The following is an 18,549-nucleotide window of genomic DNA, read 5'->3' as shown; positions in this document are numbered from 1 at the left end:
CCAGTGCTTAAAGGTAACAAAGGACCTTGGTACAGCTAAGAGGTGCAAAGAGGTGTTAATATCTGTGCTTAAGATATATAGTAAGCCCAGTTGCATGTTTTAGCACAGATAGTTAGGGTAATCAGAAACCATTGTCAAAGAGATACTGGAAATTAGCCGTCTGACTCCAGTCTGTGAAGGACGGTTTCTCCCTCATTTCTTCTCCAGGTCTCTCACAACCCACTCACCTTATTCACCATTGTTTCAAACAGTTTACAAATTATAAACAGAAAGAGACTGGGACATACAATACTTTCTATTTTTAGAATAAGACTCCAACCTATAAAAGCCCCCTCTCTGCAACAATTCTCTGTCTGGAATATTATCAACCCCTCTCTCTCTTTCCTCTGGACTCTTTAAGGCAGGTAAACTGTCTTTTCTCTCTCATTAATTGTAATGATTGATGTATCTTTATAAATCTTGCTTTTCTGTAATATTAATCCTATTTCTGCACAATATATATTCTTCATGCAATCACTCTTAGCTGTCTTTGTCAGTATTTTTACTTCCTACTGAATCTTCAACGAGGGTATTGAACCCAGGACCTGGCGGATTGTAAGGCCGCTTCAACATTACTCCTCCAAAACCTTACATTTGGGGGGCTAAACCTTACAAGCCAAGTATAGGATAATGAAGTCATTGTGACATCACTGATGAGGCTGGATCTTAGGCATTGGTAGAATGAGGCATTATGACATCACAATCTCAGCTCTGGAATGCTCCTACTCTTTAGGTTTCTGTCAGGTACTTGGGACCTGGGTTGGCCACTGTTGGAAACAAGATGGACCTTTGGCCTGTCCCAGTTTGGCAATTCTTATGTTCTTATGTAGTGAGTTGGTGGAAGCTAGATGAGAATATACTTGAGCAGCAACCAGTTTCTCTGTAACTTTAGAGAGAAAAGGAAGAGTGGAAATTGGTGAACTGTTGGCCACATGAGATGGGTCAGTTTTCTCATGCTTCAAATGTGGAAAGACTGGCTGGTTTCTATGCTTTCTGGAAACATTAGTGTTACCAATATTCTAGCTAAAGAAAATAAAAGCAGTTGTGTGATTTTCCTAACCAATGTGGTGTGCTTCATATTTTCCTCATGTGATCTCTTTTAGTTCAGCTTTTCCTCTTTGAAAAACTTTTATTTTTCACTCACTGTTTCAGCAATTCTTCTATGATGAATTTTTTTTCCCCCAATAAAACTTTAAAAGGTGCTCACATGGTTTTGTTGTTTCATACAGTTCCAATTTCATTTGAGCTACAGTTTTGGCGCTGGCTATACAGCGACTTATCAGTTACTATAACCCAGTGACCTCATCTGAGGATTTGTTCATTTTCCATGGGATCACTGCCTCAAATTTTAATTGATGTTCTTTCTATTAGGACCTCGTTTACTTCAGAATGTCACATGAGGACAATTTATTTCTACTCCTAAAAATATTCTGGAAAACCAAATCCCTTAACATAAAAGCAGGATCTGGAATTAGCCCAATTTTAATTTAAAAAAAAACCTTGTATAGAACTTAGTTGAAATGTTAGAGGCAGTATTACTCAGAGGATAAGTTATTTTAGCCCAAGCAAATGTTTTTATATACAGCTGTTTTTAGACAGGTATTTTGACCATTTTAACTTTCCAGTAGGTTATATCTTATTAAAATCTCAAGTTTGGCTCACATTCACTCAGTCATTCTTGGCTAAGAGCAATTCACCACATCTGTTTAGGATTTAAAAATTAACAGATCGCTGAAACACTCATTCAATACCACAAGCATATAATCAAAACCACTCCTCAATTATTAGGAAAAATCTTCCCTTATAATGCAGTGTAAAAGGTGATTTCTTCACATGCATGGATTGGTACTTTTTCTGTCTCCATGTATTTCCAATCTGAACCTTTGAAAGGAAATCTGTGCCTCACTTTCAACCTTATTACCAGGCATCAATAAACAAAAGGCCCACTTGTATTTTTTTTTCCTAGCCCCATTTGTGCCAATATTTCATTCAGTTGTTAAATTAAAGACAGTTCAGCTAATATTCAGTGCTATTTGGCAGGCCAGGAATGGCTACTTTCCACTGAATATCCCATTCTCCCAATTGACTGGTGAACAACTATGGGCTCCTTTTACTAAGCTGTGGTAGCTACAGTAGCTGCAGATTAGTGCACGCTGCTCCCTGCGCTACACGGAAAAACTAATGCCAGCTCAATCGAGGTGTTAGGTCTAGCACGCTCGGCATTGCGGCATGCGCTAAGTGTGCACTAAAACCGCTAGTGCAGCTTAGTAAAAAAGGAGCCCTATGTCTCGCAACATAGCTGATCACTGCAAATATTCAGTGGCTGGCCAGCTAAGGCTAGTGGCTAGATAGACCCACCTAAAAAGCAAGTCTAAATTTAGCTGCTAGGCTTGAGCCAGCCAATCACTGAATATTGGTTTGGCTAGCTAAGTCCGCAGCAGTAAACCTTGACCCAAATAGTCACTGCTAGGGTTACCATATGACTCCAGAAAAAGGAGGACGGATTGAGACATCCAGGTTTTAGTTCTTCTGAAAGCAATGGAAGTAAGGAGGACAGAAAGGGGCATCTGGGCTTTACTTCAATTGAAAGTAATAGAAGTAAAATCCCAATGTCTCAATCCGTCCTCCTTTTTCTGGAGCTACATGTAACCCTAGTCAATGCCGATAGCCAGATACGGCCCTAGCATCGAATATCTGGTATCATCGCAGACCATGGGAGGTAGCCAGGCTGCTTCCTTCAGTCTCAGTATTGGACCCAGTATATTCCAATGTGTCTATCCATATTTGCTTATTTTTGGTACATGGAGGGCATTTTCAGTAGGACATCTAAGTCTGAGTTTGGACGTTTTGAGAATGACATCGAGAAAGTCAGTAGAGAAAATGTTCATTTTCAAAACTGCAAGACGTCTATCTTTTTTTTTTTTTTTTTTAATTACTTATGTAGATGTTTTGGCCCTTAGTACATCTTTTTTGACCATTCTTGAATATAAAGATGTCCACATGAGAACGCACAAAAGCAAGCTTTTTGTACATTCAATCAGTCAGCATTCTTAGCAAACTGTTTACAGACAGCTGAGTATAGCAGAGGGGCACTCTAAGACGTACTATAGTTAATGCTACATAAAAAGTCCAAGATATACATGTCAGTATAATCTGCTTCTATTGTATGGTGAGCCCTCCAAAACTCACCCAAAACTTACTGTATTCACCTGTACACCACCACAATAGCTCTTATGCCTGTAAGTGTCATCTTTAAATAGGTACAGTAGGTTTTGAAGGGCTCACCATACAATAGAGGCAAGTTATAGTGACATTTGATCTGGAACTTTTAATGTGACATTCATTACAGTAATCCTTAGAGTGCCCCTCTGCTCTGCTGTGGAGATGTATACAAGCTATGTGAATCTGTAATGTTGGAAATTAGGTTTTTTTCACGTATTTGGGTGGTGGGAGGGGGGTCGGTGATCACTGGGGGAATAAGGGGGAGTCATGCCTTAATTCTTCCAGTGGTCATCTGGTCAGTTTGAGCACCTTTTTGATCCTGATTCATTTTTTAAACAGGTTTAGCCCCAAACATCTAAGTCAGTGTCTCGCAAACATTACGAACCAGCGGCACATTAAATTGGGGGCCGTGGTTCAAGGGTATCAAGAAGCACATGGACATCAACATGATGACATTATGCACATGCATGATGTCATCACATTGACATCTGCACATGCGCGGAGGCCCTCCAGATAGGGCCCTGAGACACCAGTGTCTTTCCTCCTCCCCGGTATCTGGCAGCACATCTGGAATCTCGTGAGGCACAGTAGTGATACACTGGTCTAAATGGTGCCACAGATGTTTTGTTAAAAAGTTTGATTATTCCTGCAGAATGTCCATTTCTTAAACCTGCCCTAAGCCCAACCAAAACATACAGTACCTCTAACACACCTCCTTAAGATTTAGATGCAATGGAGAGAAAATAACCAAAAATACATCTAGAAAGTCTGTTTTGAAAATGCCCACTTGGACATTTTGAAACATAGAAACATGATGGCAGATAAAGGCCAAATAGCGCATCCAGTCTGACCATCCGCAGTAACCATGATCTCTTCCTTTCTCTAAGAGATCCCACATGCCTATCCCACCCATTCCTGAAATCAGACACAGTTTCTGTCTCCACCACCTCTTCCGGGAGACTGTTCCATGCATCTACCACCCTTTCTGTAAAAAACTATTTCCTTAGATTTCTTCTGAGCCTATCACCTCTTAACTTCATCCTATTCCCTCTCATTCCAGAGCTTCCTTGCAAATGAAAGAGACTCAACTCATAGATTTTTTTTTTTTAATTGAAATTTTTCAAAATTTTTATAAGCATACAATCTTATCTAAGAAAATCGAGTTACAATGAAAAACAAATTATAATAAAGAAAATAATCCTTACATGGGACTTGTCCCTTTGAGATCTACTACCTGAGATTTAAAGGCTAAAAAAGCCTTTCTTCTCTGTTGAGTAGACCTACAGAGGTCAGGAAATATCTTAACTGAGTAACTCTTAAATTTTACATCTGTAGCCCTGAAATACATTTGTGAGATCCAGTCTCTGTCATACTCCAATGCAAATATAGCAATAATTGTTGCTTTATTTAATACCATATCAGAATTCTCCAATAAGCCAGTAACATCAAGACTGGCATCTTGGTTCTGATCTGGATTTAATTTTTTCTGAGGACTGCCCAAGTTTATGTAATATGCTTTAGTTATCAGAGGCATGGATTCATCAGGGATTTGTAAAACTTCTCTCAGAAACTTCTTTAACATCTCTATAGGGCGAAATCAAGAAGATTGCAGAAAATTCAGAAATCATACATTCAATCTTCATTAATAATTTTCATGTCTTTCCATTCTCTGGTGAATATTTAGATTATCCTTTACCAAAGTCAATTATGTATTCTTTACCCCTTCTACAGTTTTCTTTAATTCCTGAATTTGGGAGTCCACCTTGGCCACAGTATCTCCAGTTTGTTTATCATAAAACTGAACCATTTCAGGGAGTTGCAAAACTTTATCTAAAAGTTCAGATAATTTCACCTCCAGAATATCAACAGCCTCCCATACCTCCTCCAGGGTTATATTATCCGGTCTCTTCTTCAACCTAGTAGAGCTCCTTGTTCCAGTCTCCTTGGCACCAGTTGCTGCAAGATCAAACCTCCCGGGAACCTCCCCAGGCCATCCTACTGCTGCTCCTGCGCTGATTTTCCCAGCTGGTAACTGCTCCATGTCAGGTGTAGTGAGAAGCGATGTCCCAGTACTGAAGCCTCTGATGGCAACCACTTTGGAATCCGTACCGGAGCTCCCCGTTGACCTCTGCACTTCACTTCCAGATTGGAGTGGATTCTCATGGTCTTCAGGGCTCAGTGTAGCTTCAGCTGCACTGAGGGCGAAATACCCTGTCTGCTGCTTTGCCACTGCTCCGAGGATCTTCTTTAGCACTTGTTGATAGGAGGAAACTCTCCAGCGTTGTTGTCCTGATACTGGGGTGGGGGGGGGGGGTCGTTCGTCCGGGATCGAACACGGTTTCGCCTTCCTCTTAATCATGCTTTTCATTAGGCAGTATCAAATGCTGGTCAGAGCATCCTCTAACTGCTCCATCTCCGCTGCCATCTTACCCCCTCCCCACCACATAGATATTTAGACATCTCTATCATATCTCTCCTCTCCCACTTTTCCTCTAAAGTATATATATTAAGATCTTTAAGTCTGTCCCCATACGTTTTATGATGAAGACCTTGCACCATTTTAGTAGCCTTCCTCTAGATCAACTCCATCATTTTTATATATTTTTGAAGGTGCAGTCTCCAGAATTGTACACAATATTCTAAATGAGTTCTCACCAGAGTCTTATACAGGGGCATCAATACCTCCTTTTTCCTACTGGCCATGACTCTTTCTATGGACCCTAGCATTCTTCTAGCTTTCACTGTCACCTTTTTAACCTATTTGGCCACTTTAAGATCATCACATACAATCACACCCAAGTCCTGCTCTTCTGTCATGCACATAAGTTCCTTCACCCTCTGAACTATACCGTTCCTTTGGATTTTTGCAGCCAAATGCTTGGCCATGCATTTCTTAGCATTAAATTTTAGCTGCCAAATTTCAAACCATTCTTCATGCTTTGCTAGGTCTTTCTTCATGCTATTCACATATGTCTACTCTATTGCAGATTTTGGTATCGTTCACAAAGAGGCAAATCTTACCTGACAGCCCTTCAGCAATATTGCTTATAAAATTGTTAACAAGAACAGGCCCAAGAACAGAACTTTGAGGCACACCACTGGTAACATCCCTTTCCTCAGAGCATTCTCCATTGACCACTACCCTATGTCGTTTTCCACTCAACCAATTTCTGACCCACCAGAATTTCCCTAAGTTCCTTCAGCACACTCGGATATACACTATCTGGCCCCATCATTTTGTCTACTTTTAATGTAGCTAGCTCCTTACGAAAACAATCCTCTGAAAATCGATAAGGGTCTACCACTACTCCATCTCTATTCATGTTTGCAAGTTAAGGAACAGCATACATTCTGTATGGACAATCTACTAAAAGTACCTTTATTTGTTTAATTCCTATCTTTCTTTCTTTAATTCATTTTTTTTTTTTTTTAATTCATTTTCTTTCCTCTTCTCCTTGACTAGCTCAAAATGGGTTACAGGATAACACACATAAAATACAATCAAAGCAGGTTACACTTTGCCATATTCATCCTAACCTATACAGAGAATCTCATTCCAATACGCAATAGGCAAGGGATTAGGTGAAGAGGTAAGTTTTTATTGCTTTCCTAAAATTCGGGAGCCCTTCTAGGGATCAGATCTGCGGGAGCAATTGATTCCAGTTGCTTGGCAAGAAATAGGAATAGGATCGTCTGGTGTTCCATAGTTGAAGGGCCTGACCAGGGGGTGCTTAGAGGTGTGTCTCCTCCTGGGAGCGGAGGTATCTGTTTGGCACATATGGAGGAAGCTTAGCTGACATGTAGTCTGGCATCATGTTGTGCAGGGCTAGCATTAAGTCCTTAAAGATGTTGTATTTGGTTATGGGTAGCCAGTAGGCTGATGATAGAGCCTAGGAGACAGGGTTGTGGGCGTGAAGGTTTTTTAGAAGTCTGCTGCATTTTACATGTTGGAGACACTGTATATTCTTTGCTGTGAGACCATTGAATAACGTGTTGTGGTATCCATGCAGAAGAGGACAAAGGCATAGCGAAGTTGGCCAAAGTCAGATTCTGAGAAGTAATTCCTTAGTTTCCAGAGTTGTCTTAAGTAGTAGAATGAGGAGGAGACCACCTGAGAGATATGGTTGGAAAGTGATAGGTTGGAGTCAAGGAGTATTTCTAAGCTACGTGCTTGGTCCTTTGCAGTTAAGGTGGTTGATTTCAATACATAACACTCTTGACATTAACCTCTAGATTTTATAAATAGCACCCAAATATGGGTGCCCAAAATTGGTTAAAATTGGTTAATAGGCTCCAATGATTTAATTATTAGAGCTAACAAACACTTAATTGGGTAGCAGAAGTTCTATGTGTCCAGAGTTGAGTACCAAAATTGGCATCCAATATTGAATACCAAATTCAGCACACAAAATTGAGCACTGAATTCAGTGCCCAATGCTATTTTATAGCATCATTCATAGAATAGCATTGAGGTCCTGATTTCATAAACCTCACCTAGTTCCTAGGCAATGTTGAGCATGGTTGTCAATCATCCACTAGGTACTATTTATAGAATCATGCCAGAAGGCATTGAAACCTTAGGCACCCTGCCATTTAGGCCAGGGTTTTTTTTCTTGGCCTAAATGAATACGCTTAAGGTAGGCATTTACCAGCACCTAAGTGAAACTACGCCCTAAATCTGCCTCAGTCCACCCCTAATTATGCCTACTTGCTGGTAAGTACCTCATTATAGATACCTACCTCGAACTGGTAGGTATTTACTAAGTTAGATGGCTACCAGCTAATTAATTACCTCTTTTATCAAGCAGCGCTAGAGTGGTTTTTTAGTGCTAAAAACCTCCAGTGCAACTTGATAAAAGGATCTTGACACATTGTAAATGAATGGTCGGATGACGACGGAGTGATTGTGGGAAACGATCCTTGATAAAGCGTTGAATACGCGAAACATGTCAGATCCGAATTTACCCGATCATAAAAACTGAGATAAGTCATAAACCTTTAGTACATATGTAAAAAACATTTGACTAGTAGCACTTTAAGGCACTTTTTAAGCACTTTGAAACTGTTGCACTTTAAATATTGAAACCTAATTAGGATAAAAAAGTGGGCCAGTGAGGATACAACACGTCAAGCTTATCGCTATGATAAACATTTGAGCGATGAGTGGTGTTTCTGAGGTCCAAAGCTATGAAATTTATAGCTATTAAGAGTGGTTGAATCATATATCACAATGGATATTTATCACTTGGAATAAGAGGTATTTATGAGCTATATGCGATTCCAAATTAGAGTACTCTTGAAGAAATAACCATCTTAGTGGGACCGCTTGATAAAAGGGGGTCATAATTTTTTAAAATGTTTTTTAAAATTGATTTTTAATGGCACTTTCATTTATCAGCACCAATTAAGCCAATTTAAAAAAAAAAATGACCAGTTAGGCACCTAGATTGGCTAGGTGTGCAGATCCAGGCACCTAACTTTAGGTGGTTTTTTTTAGACTCAGGGCCTGTGTGCAAAATTGTATCAACGCTATATGTTCAGTGCCATTTAGAAAATCTGGCCCTTAAGAGTTCAGGGCTAATATCACCACAGACTGCTCTTATTGCTGTCTCTACAACCTATGCTTTTTGCCATCAATTAAATCTACCAGTCCACATCCACCTCTTGAAATTCCTGAACTCTTTAATTGGACATGGTGTACTTCACTAGTATGGCATAACTTCCTGCTCTTGAAAAAACATAAAACTATTTGCCATGACATCAAATAGTTTTCAACCTTACTGAATTTTGAAAAAGGCTCAGATAAGCAGGAAGGATATTTTTATGCATTCTGATTTACTATACCTGCAATTACAGTATACAGAATTCAGCAGAATTTTCCATGATCATTAGGGAAGTCAATGCTTTCCTGAGGTAAATCTCAAGCACTATAAAACCATAAGCACTATAATTGGCAGGTTTCGGCTGATAAATAGAGTTCATTATGTGGCCAGTAACTACCGAGAAAAATAAATAAACATTATTTACTTTGAAACTAGATTTGGTGAGACATGAGATAAATTGTGTCTCACATTATGAAAGTTAAATTGGTCCAGTTTTTGAAGCTACTTGTAGATTTAAGAAACACTAAGCTGTGACCCAATTGCATTGAAGTTTTTGCTGAGCAAAATGCTTCTTGGAAACAGATTTTGCTGAAATGCTGTTTGTGGGCTGCCAGAATAGAAAGTAAGTGATTGTCACTACCCTGACACTGATTACTAGAATCGAGGTGCTTCGTGTCAATTGCCTAACCCTGTTTGGAAAACTAAATTGGGCTCCCAAATCTGATTTATGTCTGAGGGAAGGTGATGAGTGTCAGCCAACTGTGCAGAAGAAGCAGAGCTAGGTCTCAAATATGCAGGTTTTGCTGGGTTTTCTTCCAAATAACTCAAAGGAGGTATGGAACTCAACCCTTTAGCAAAACATTAACCTTGGTGGTAGGTGGTCATAATGAAAAGGACTTATTTTTAAACAGTGGCCTAAGGTAATTGGACTTTGTGAAATATGTGGTACTGGTAACCAATTCAAAGCAAACCCACCCATAAGTGTCTAAGTCAGCGTGTTTGGTTGCAGTGCATAGTGCGTGCTGAGGAGGCAGCCAGCTATGGAAAATAGTAGGAAAAATACAGGCGGTTAACAGGGGAAATTGGAAGGATGGAAGATTTGTCATGGGTGCTGGATTTGCTTTTTCAGTAAAGGAAGGCTGCTTTCCACCTGGTGAATTGCTTTTGAAAATTCTCAAGCCTCATTTAGTACACGATTCAGTAATTTCAGGAAATGTCTAAAACCTGGTGGATTTTTTTTTTTTATATAGTTCAATAAACTGTGAAGTCAAAGGAATCATTCACACAGTTTTCTCAGGGAACAGCTATTTATTATTACTGTATTTGTTTAGCTTTTCAGGTTATATTGTTTTCAATTGCTTTCTAGACATTGTATAGGTGAGATAATGCATTTTCCTATAAGGAAGCTTGCAATATCATTAGATGCAGAACATGATTAATATTTATCTAATATGAGGTGTTGAAATAAAAACCTGCTCTTGAAAAGAAACTACAGGGTAGTCATTTGCTTTGACTCAGCTTAAAAGTGTAAGAAGTTCCATTTGCCTACAAACAGTTTTTTTCCTCAGAAGAGTGGGATTGAAAAGGTACATCATATCTTTATGACTGATAAATGCAGAGCTGGAGTACAAGAGACAAGTCACACTGATTTTTTTTTTTTTAAATAATATATTTTATTGAGTTTCAAAAAGAACCAAACAAATACAGAACACCACAGTGTACAAAGAACAGAGATGAGCACCAACATTCTTGTCACATTTCACCATGGTATGCTTATTCCCACCCATCCATCCCCCCCCCAAAAAAAAAAAAAAACAACACAAAACCAACCAAGGTCAATCCACAATCCCCATTCCAGTGTGTCGCTAACAGAAAAAGTTAAACATTCAGCAAATGACTGCGGGCTCTGGGTGTCAGAGTGGTCCAAAAGGGTTCCCAGTAAGAACAAAACGCACGCCCCTGCGATGTATCCAGAGAAGGTACTCTAAGGAGTTCCATGGATACCAATTCTATCATCAGAGTTCGACAATGAGTCAAAGTCGGAGAATCAGAAGATATCCAGCAATGAAGTATCACTTTCTTGCCCAGTAAAATTGCTCTTTCCAAGAAGCCCCTGAAACCCTTTGGAGAGGGTCTCGGCAAAAAATCCACAGTGAACAACATGAGCGGGCCAAAAATATATGTGTGGTTCCACATGACCATAATGTACTGAAGGACCTGCTGCCAAAAGGTTTGTATCCGTACACATGTCCAAAATTGGTGTCCAAGAGTAGCAGGAGAATGATGACACTTAAGGCAAATAGAAGAAGCACAGAGGGTAGCTTGAAACAAATATGCCGGAGACCTGTAGAGGCATAACAGAAATTTGTAATTCAGTTCAATCAAAGTCACTCTAGAGGTCAATTTTGCCACTCGACGAAGTCCTCTCTGGATCATTTGATCCGTAACCTCACAAGTTAAATCCAAAGTCCATTGATTCGCATAATGAGCGTAAGGCATATCACCTAAAGATTCTTGCAGGTGACGATAATGATATCGTAAAGGAATCAACATCTGGGCTGGCAAACATAAAGCCTCAGAAAGAGTTTCCATTCGTCTATCCGTAAGACAGTCTTGCGGCAAGGAACGAACATAGTAACAAAGCTGAGCGTAAGGGAGCCAATGTTGAGCTGTCCAGCCATGCTCTCTAATGAGGTCTTCCAAAGTGTATAAAGTACCATTAGAATGGACAAGTTGAAAAATATATTGAGAAGAAGCAGCCTTCCACACTGCTGCCACCACTGGGGGCATCCCTGGAACAAAGTCTCCATTTCCCTGCAATGGTAAATAAGGGGTCACATTGTATGGGATATGCATCCTTCAGCATAGAGCCTTCCAGACTCGATGCAAGGGCATCAAAAATAAATCTCTGGTAGAGGATGTCCTTGGAGGCAAACACTTCACATGAAGTAAATAGCTGAAATGATATGGTCCACAGAGAAACAGTTCTTGTAGCAGAAAAATGACCCGTCCCCCGAAACCAGTCGTTAAGATGTCTCATCTGACAGGCCAGGGACAACATCTTCAGGCTGCGCAGTCCCAGTCCACCCTGGTCCCTAGGTCTTTGCAAAGCAGGCAGGCATAATCTCGCCTTCTTCCCATTCCACAAATAATGACGGAGACATGTACCCAACTCCTTGTCATGTTTAGTAGAAAGGAGTATTGGTAACATCTGAAAGACATAAAGCCACTGTGGTACCAAAACCATATTATACAGTGCAATCATCCCCATGAAAGAAAGAGGGTAAACCTGCCTGTTCTGCAGTTTTTGTTTGGTGGTGGTCAGTAAAAGGACAATGTTCAAATGATAAAGCTGAGAAAGATCCGGAGAAACATGAATGCTCAGATATTTCAACTGCCCCTGGGCCCAGACCAGAGGAAAAGGGCCCTGCCAGGTACTTTGCACATCTGGAGAAACACTGATTTATCCCAAACACCTAGCTGGTGGTGGTGGGGAAGCAGCAGCAAAAAGTGGCCTTCACAAGCACTTTGTGGGTCTTTCCCATGCTCTAAGGCCAATTTTTGCCCCCAACCCCAGCCCCATTCCCAAGAATGGCCAATTTTCTATTTTCTGACTTAATGGCCATGTGCTAATATTCAAAGTATGGAGGATAACAATGGCTAATGTACAAAAATAATGTTACTAAATTGTTACATTTGTGTCCATGGTGAGGTAAATCATTACAGACTTCAAAAGCGTATCAACTATCGAGGTGGACAAAAAGCCTCAAAACCTTATCAGACAGCACTACACATAAAGAGGAAAAAAAGCTGTCCACAATGCTGTCATACTTATCCACTTTCTAATTGCAGTCTTACAGTTTGTCTTTGTATAGTGAGTCTAATTCAGTGCATTCAAGTAAACACTAAACTTAAGAACATAAGAACTTCCGCTGCTGGGTCAGACCAGTGGTCCATCGTGCTCAGCAGTCCGCTCCCGCGGTGACCCCCAGGTCAAAGACCAGCGCCCTAACCGAGACTAGCCCTACCTGCGTACGTTTTAGTTCCACAGGAACTTGTCTAACTTTGTCTTGAATCCCTGGATGGTGTTTGATTATCCCTTGGATCTCAGTGTAGTGCACCTCCTCCACAATCGATATTTTGGCGATGCAAAGAGGATTGTGCATCAAATCTTCACAGATCCATCAATTTTTTATTTATTTGTTTATTTATTTTAAAGTTATCTCTTTAATATTTTAAAATGTAAGACTCTCTCAAATGTACTTATGAATTTCTCTCAGAGTAAAGTATATGACTTAGCTTAATGTTCAGTCGGCAGGAGGGGGGCAGGCGCTTTTCACTGACATGCCGCATGTTTCACTTATCCTCTCCGCCACTCTCTATCTATATTAACTGGTGCAATTGCTCCTCCCGAGCTTATAGATACTACATATACACACTAAACTTAGAATGGCTTGTAGAATGGTCTGAAATTTGGCAGCTAAAATTTAATCCTAAGAAATGCAAGGTCATGCATTTGGGCTGCAAAAACCCAAAGGAACTGTACAGTTTAGGGGGTGAAGAACATATGTGCATGACAAAAGACCGGGACATGGGTGTGATTTTTTGTGATGATCTTAAGGTGGCCAAACAGGTTGAAAAGGTGATGGCGAAAGCTAGAAGGATGCTAGGGTGCATAGAGAGGGGTAAGGCTAGTAGGAAAAAGGAGGGGTGGTGGGAGGGGGGGTTGGGGGATTTCTTGGGGGGGTCCGGAAGGAGGGATTGGGCCCCCTCCTGCTGGCAATCTTCGGGGAAAGGTGGGGGGTTTCATTGGGGGGTCTGGCAGGAGGGAATGGACACCCTCCTGTCAGTGATCTTTGTGGGGGTGGGCAGTCTTCAGGCAGGAGGGGTTGGGTTCCCTCCTGCCGTGATCTATGTGGGGGTAGGTGGTCTTCGGGAAGGAAGGGATGGGCTCCCGCCTGCCATGATCTACGTGGGGGGTGGGAGTGGGGTGGGCAGTCATCGGGCAGGAAGGGATGGGCCCCCTCCTGCCATGAACTACGTGGGGGGGGGGCAGTCTTCGGGCAGGAAGGGATGGGACCCCTACTGCCGCGATCTACATGGGGGTGGGTGGTCTTCAGGTAGGAGGGGATGGGCTCCCTCCTGCCGTGATTTACATGAGGGGGAGGGCGGTATTCGGGCAGGAGGGGATGGGCAGGAATACTGCGTCCAACACTAGTCGCCATACATGAAAAAGGACATAGTACTACTGGAAAGGGTCCAGAGAAGAGTTACAAAATGATTAAGGGACTGGGGGAGTTGCCATACAACAAGAGGCTAGAGAAACCGGGCCTCTTCTCCATTGAAAAGAGAAGCCTTGAAACATTCAAGATTTTGACTTAGTAGAGAAAGAGAGACTGTTCACCCTCTTCAAGGTGAAGAGATCGAGAGGGCACTCGCTAAAGTTAGAAGGGAAAAGATTCCATACAAACGTAAGGAAGTTCTTCTTCACCCAGAGAGTGGTGGAAGCTCTTCCGGAGGCTGTTATAGGGGAAAGCACCCTTCAGGGATTCAAGACATGGTTGGATAAGTTCCTACTGGAACAGAACATACACTAGTAAGACTAGACTCAAATAGGGCACTGTTTTTTAACCTAAGGGCCGCTGCGTGAGCGGACTGCTGGGCACCATGGACCACTGGTCTGACCCAGCAGCAGCAATTCTTATGTTCTTATGAATGTGCCAGCCAGGCACCAGAATTGAGACAAATATGAGCCTAAAAAAACTATTGTCATTCACAATTCATGCCATATCATTCCTCCAATTATGACATCACATTTTTTACATTACAACATAGAAGCATCATTACAACCTTTACATTGCTATGGAATTAGAGCTTTTTAGCCCATGATGATCTCCTGCCAAACATGCCTTTTCCCTAATTTTTCAAATTTGCTTGCAATATTTTCAAATTTGCCTATAACGCCTTCAAATTTTGCAACGAGATTATGTCCTGGAATCCAGATGCCATAGATCCCTGAAGAAAGAAGTGAAATGGGATCCTCATCGGTTATCTACACTGGAGCTTGTTTAAGATAAGTTCTCACTTTTTGTGCAGATTAATCATGGTATTCACTAGCAATTAAGATATTTTTTAATGGGTCCTAGCATGTATGAAGCAGTTTTTCACTAGGGGACACAATTCTCTTTATTTGTAGCAGTTTCATTAGAGTATTTCTCATATTTTGTTTAACTTATTAATTGGAGGAGCTACATGATGTGAATTGTGAGTGATAACAGAGTCTTTTTAGGCTCATATTTGTCTCAATTCTGGTGCCTGGCTGGCACTTTCAATTACTGATGCCTCCTCTGTCACACAACAGTTATTTTAACATTCACTTGATTGATTATGAGTAAGGAACTGTCTCCCTAGTGATTCTCTGCAATTGGGAAAGTTTCCTATAGTTGATTTTCACTTACTACATACTCTGGCAACGCATTCCTTCCCCATTTCTATTTTTTTGTAGAGTAAGTGGTAAGAGCAGTCAATGTAGCTGGTTTTAGAAAGGACAAATGTTCTTCCATTGTAACCCAACGTTTTTCATCTCTTTTGTAATCCGCCTTGAACTGCAAGGTAATAGCGGAATAGAAATCTCTAATGTAATGTAATGTAAGTTCATGGAGGAAAAGTCCATAGTCCAGTGCATGCCCTGGGATCAGTAGCATGGAATGTTGTTGCTTTATGGGGGTTTTCTTGCCAGGTACTTGTGACCTGAAGAGGCCACTGTGGAAACAGGATATGGGGCTAGATGGACCACTGGTCTGATCCAGTGTGGCTATTCTTGTGTTCTTAACAATGAAAAGCCAAGTTTATTCAAATGCCTGGATAGCAAATGATTTCCCTTCAACTTCGTTTTCTTCTGAAGGGATTTTGAGGGGATGGGGCACACACATACTAAAATGTCCCCTCTAGAATTTCTGAAACTTAACTTTTCCATATGAAATATTTGCTTTCATAAATGTATTTCATAGGGTCTGTGAAACCAAATATATCTCATGCCTATTTATTTGCAATAGACTAAAAATGAAATTGTATAGGAGGGTCTAAAAGACATTTTGGGGAGCCACTGTGTTAAACACTTAGCGCATGGTTTACCACACGCTGACTGCTAGCATAGAACTTCATTAAGTGGCTTTGTGGTATTCTGCAGTAAAAACCATGCATTAACTGCTCTTTTGTGTTAGGGTGCTTCATGGGAGGAGGATGGAAATGGAAGGAATTTTTGCAATTAGCGCTCTGCACATAATGCGCATTAACTGGCATTTTTGCAGTTAGCGTGGGACCACTTACCTCCACCTAAATAAGAGGCACTACAAACCAGATTTAGCAAATTGCATTCAAAAATGGGCACCACAATAAACAGATGATAAGAGCTAGTCTATAAACAGTGTTCACCCTTTATAGAATAGCGCTTTGTACCAATTGCCGTGCCTAACTTTAGGCGCAAGACTTACGCCTACTGAAATGCTAGAGCCCAACCTAGAGCCCAAGTTAAGTGCACCTGTAACTACATGTGCCATGTTTTGGAACACCCTTGACTTGCCCCCTTTTGAGTTCCATGGTATTAGAGTTAGGCGCCATGCCTTATAGCAGTGGTTTTCAATCCTGTCTTGGGGGACCCCCTAGTCAGTTGAGGTTTCAGAATATCCCTAATGAATATGCATAAACAAAATACACAAATAAGAGCTATACTTCACACTACTTCTTATGCTTATAAATAATTCATCATTTATTATAATTATATAGCATCATCAAAGCCTTTAAAACATTATAACATTATAACATTATTTCATACTATACATACACACAAACAGTGAAGCCTTCCCAATCTAACCGATACATAGAACATGTTAAAATGAATATGCATGAGAGAGATTTGCATATAACGGAGGAGATAGGCATGCAAATATGTCTCATGAATATTCATTAGGGATATTCTGAAACCCGACTCGCTGGGGTTTCTTCCAGGACAGGGTTGAGGACCACTGCCTTATAGAATAACATACCACCAGATGCCTGTGCACATTTTAATGAGTGCCAATTAACATCAACAATTGGTTCTTGGCACCCAATTATGGATGCTTAAGAGCTTATTAACCAACTACTTTATGCACAGATCTCTGCAAAATACCCAAATTTTGGTGCCTTATGTAGAATTCCGCAGTAAGTGCTTCCATGCTATCTGGAAATTTATCTCAGTACCCATAAGGGCAAATGCTGCCATGTCAATGGTTGTCATGTTAAATTTGCAGCCACCACATACAACAGTCCCACAGTGAGCCATGGTAACTGCAAGTTTTACGGCAGCTTAGTAAAAGGGTCCACTAATTTCCTTTTCCGAATAGCTGCCTCAGTAATCTAAGCATGGCTGGATTCTGACCAATGTTACCTTTCCTCTATCTTCCTCCCTTTCTTTTGTTCTCTTTATCGTCGCTTACCTATTTATTAAGGTCACAGTGATTGTGTTCTGTTTTATCATTAATGCAGTTCCTTTCCTATATGTTTTGAAATTTAGTCGTGGGTGAACATTCAATAACTACCCTGTTTGGATCTATTACATATAGCCCAGACAGTATAGCAAATTTTATTAATAATAATAATAATGGCCCCCTTTTATCAATCAGCTTTAGGATTTTTTATCACCGGCCACTGTGGTAAAAGCCCCAACACTCATAGAATTTATATGAGCGCTGGAGCTTTTAACACAGCGGCCGGCAATAAACCCCCCTAATGTGGCTTGATAAAAGGGAGCCAATATGCAGTATACCGATGTAGAAATGGAAGGAGGGTTGTATTGTACACTGAATGACAAGACAAAGCTTGCAATATACATAAATACCTTTTCTGTGCTTTTCTTTTTTTTAGAAATCACAATATGGACTTAATTTTCCAAGCTGTGTTACAGCATGGCAATTATGAAAATTAAGTCATAGCAGTTGCAAAACCTCCACATTAACTCTTGGGCGTGTTGCCAGATTTTGCCTTGAAATTAACAGAGAAAAAGTCATGACCACAAGTTAATTACATGGTAAGGAAGTGAATTAATTTCAAAAGTAATGGTGAAATATGACAAATAAGACAATTTTTGTTTTTTATATCTTTTAAATGAACAAATTGACCAAGGTTCCAGACTGAACTGAATACTCATTAATGTAAATTTGTTCAGCTCCTCTTTTATGGGACCAGATTCAGCAGAAACATTTTTGGAAGGGGTAAAGAAGAAGCATGAGGCACTTCAGAAGCATGCTGAAACATTTTGGCATGCGACCATACAAATCTGTCCCTGCTTCACTTCTCCCAAATTCCATGGGAGTCACATCAAAGCAGTTTACAAAAAAATATGCAAGAAAGAAAGGAAAGCACAATGTACTTGGAAACAGAAATCCATAATCAGGTTGGACAGAAAGAACCAGGTAAGAAGACAGAGATACAGACCAGGAGATTAAAAAAAAAAGAATTCTATACATCAGGATGCCTACAAGTGTCTCTCAAAACATCCACAGGTTTGGAATCAAAACAGAAGCCCAGTTCAAATAAATTAATTTTGAGAGCACTTTTAAACTTTGCCCTGGAGACTTCAGCATGTAGAGTACGAGGGAGGGAGTTCCGTACAATGAGGGCAAGATAGAAAAAAGGAGGAAACAAA

This window comes from Geotrypetes seraphini, chromosome 2 (genome assembly GCF_902459505.1).
Source record: "Geotrypetes seraphini chromosome 2, aGeoSer1.1, whole genome shotgun sequence".
Lineage (NCBI taxonomy): Eukaryota > Metazoa > Chordata > Amphibia > Gymnophiona > Dermophiidae > Geotrypetes > Geotrypetes seraphini.
This window is presented reverse-complemented; position numbering follows the sequence as displayed.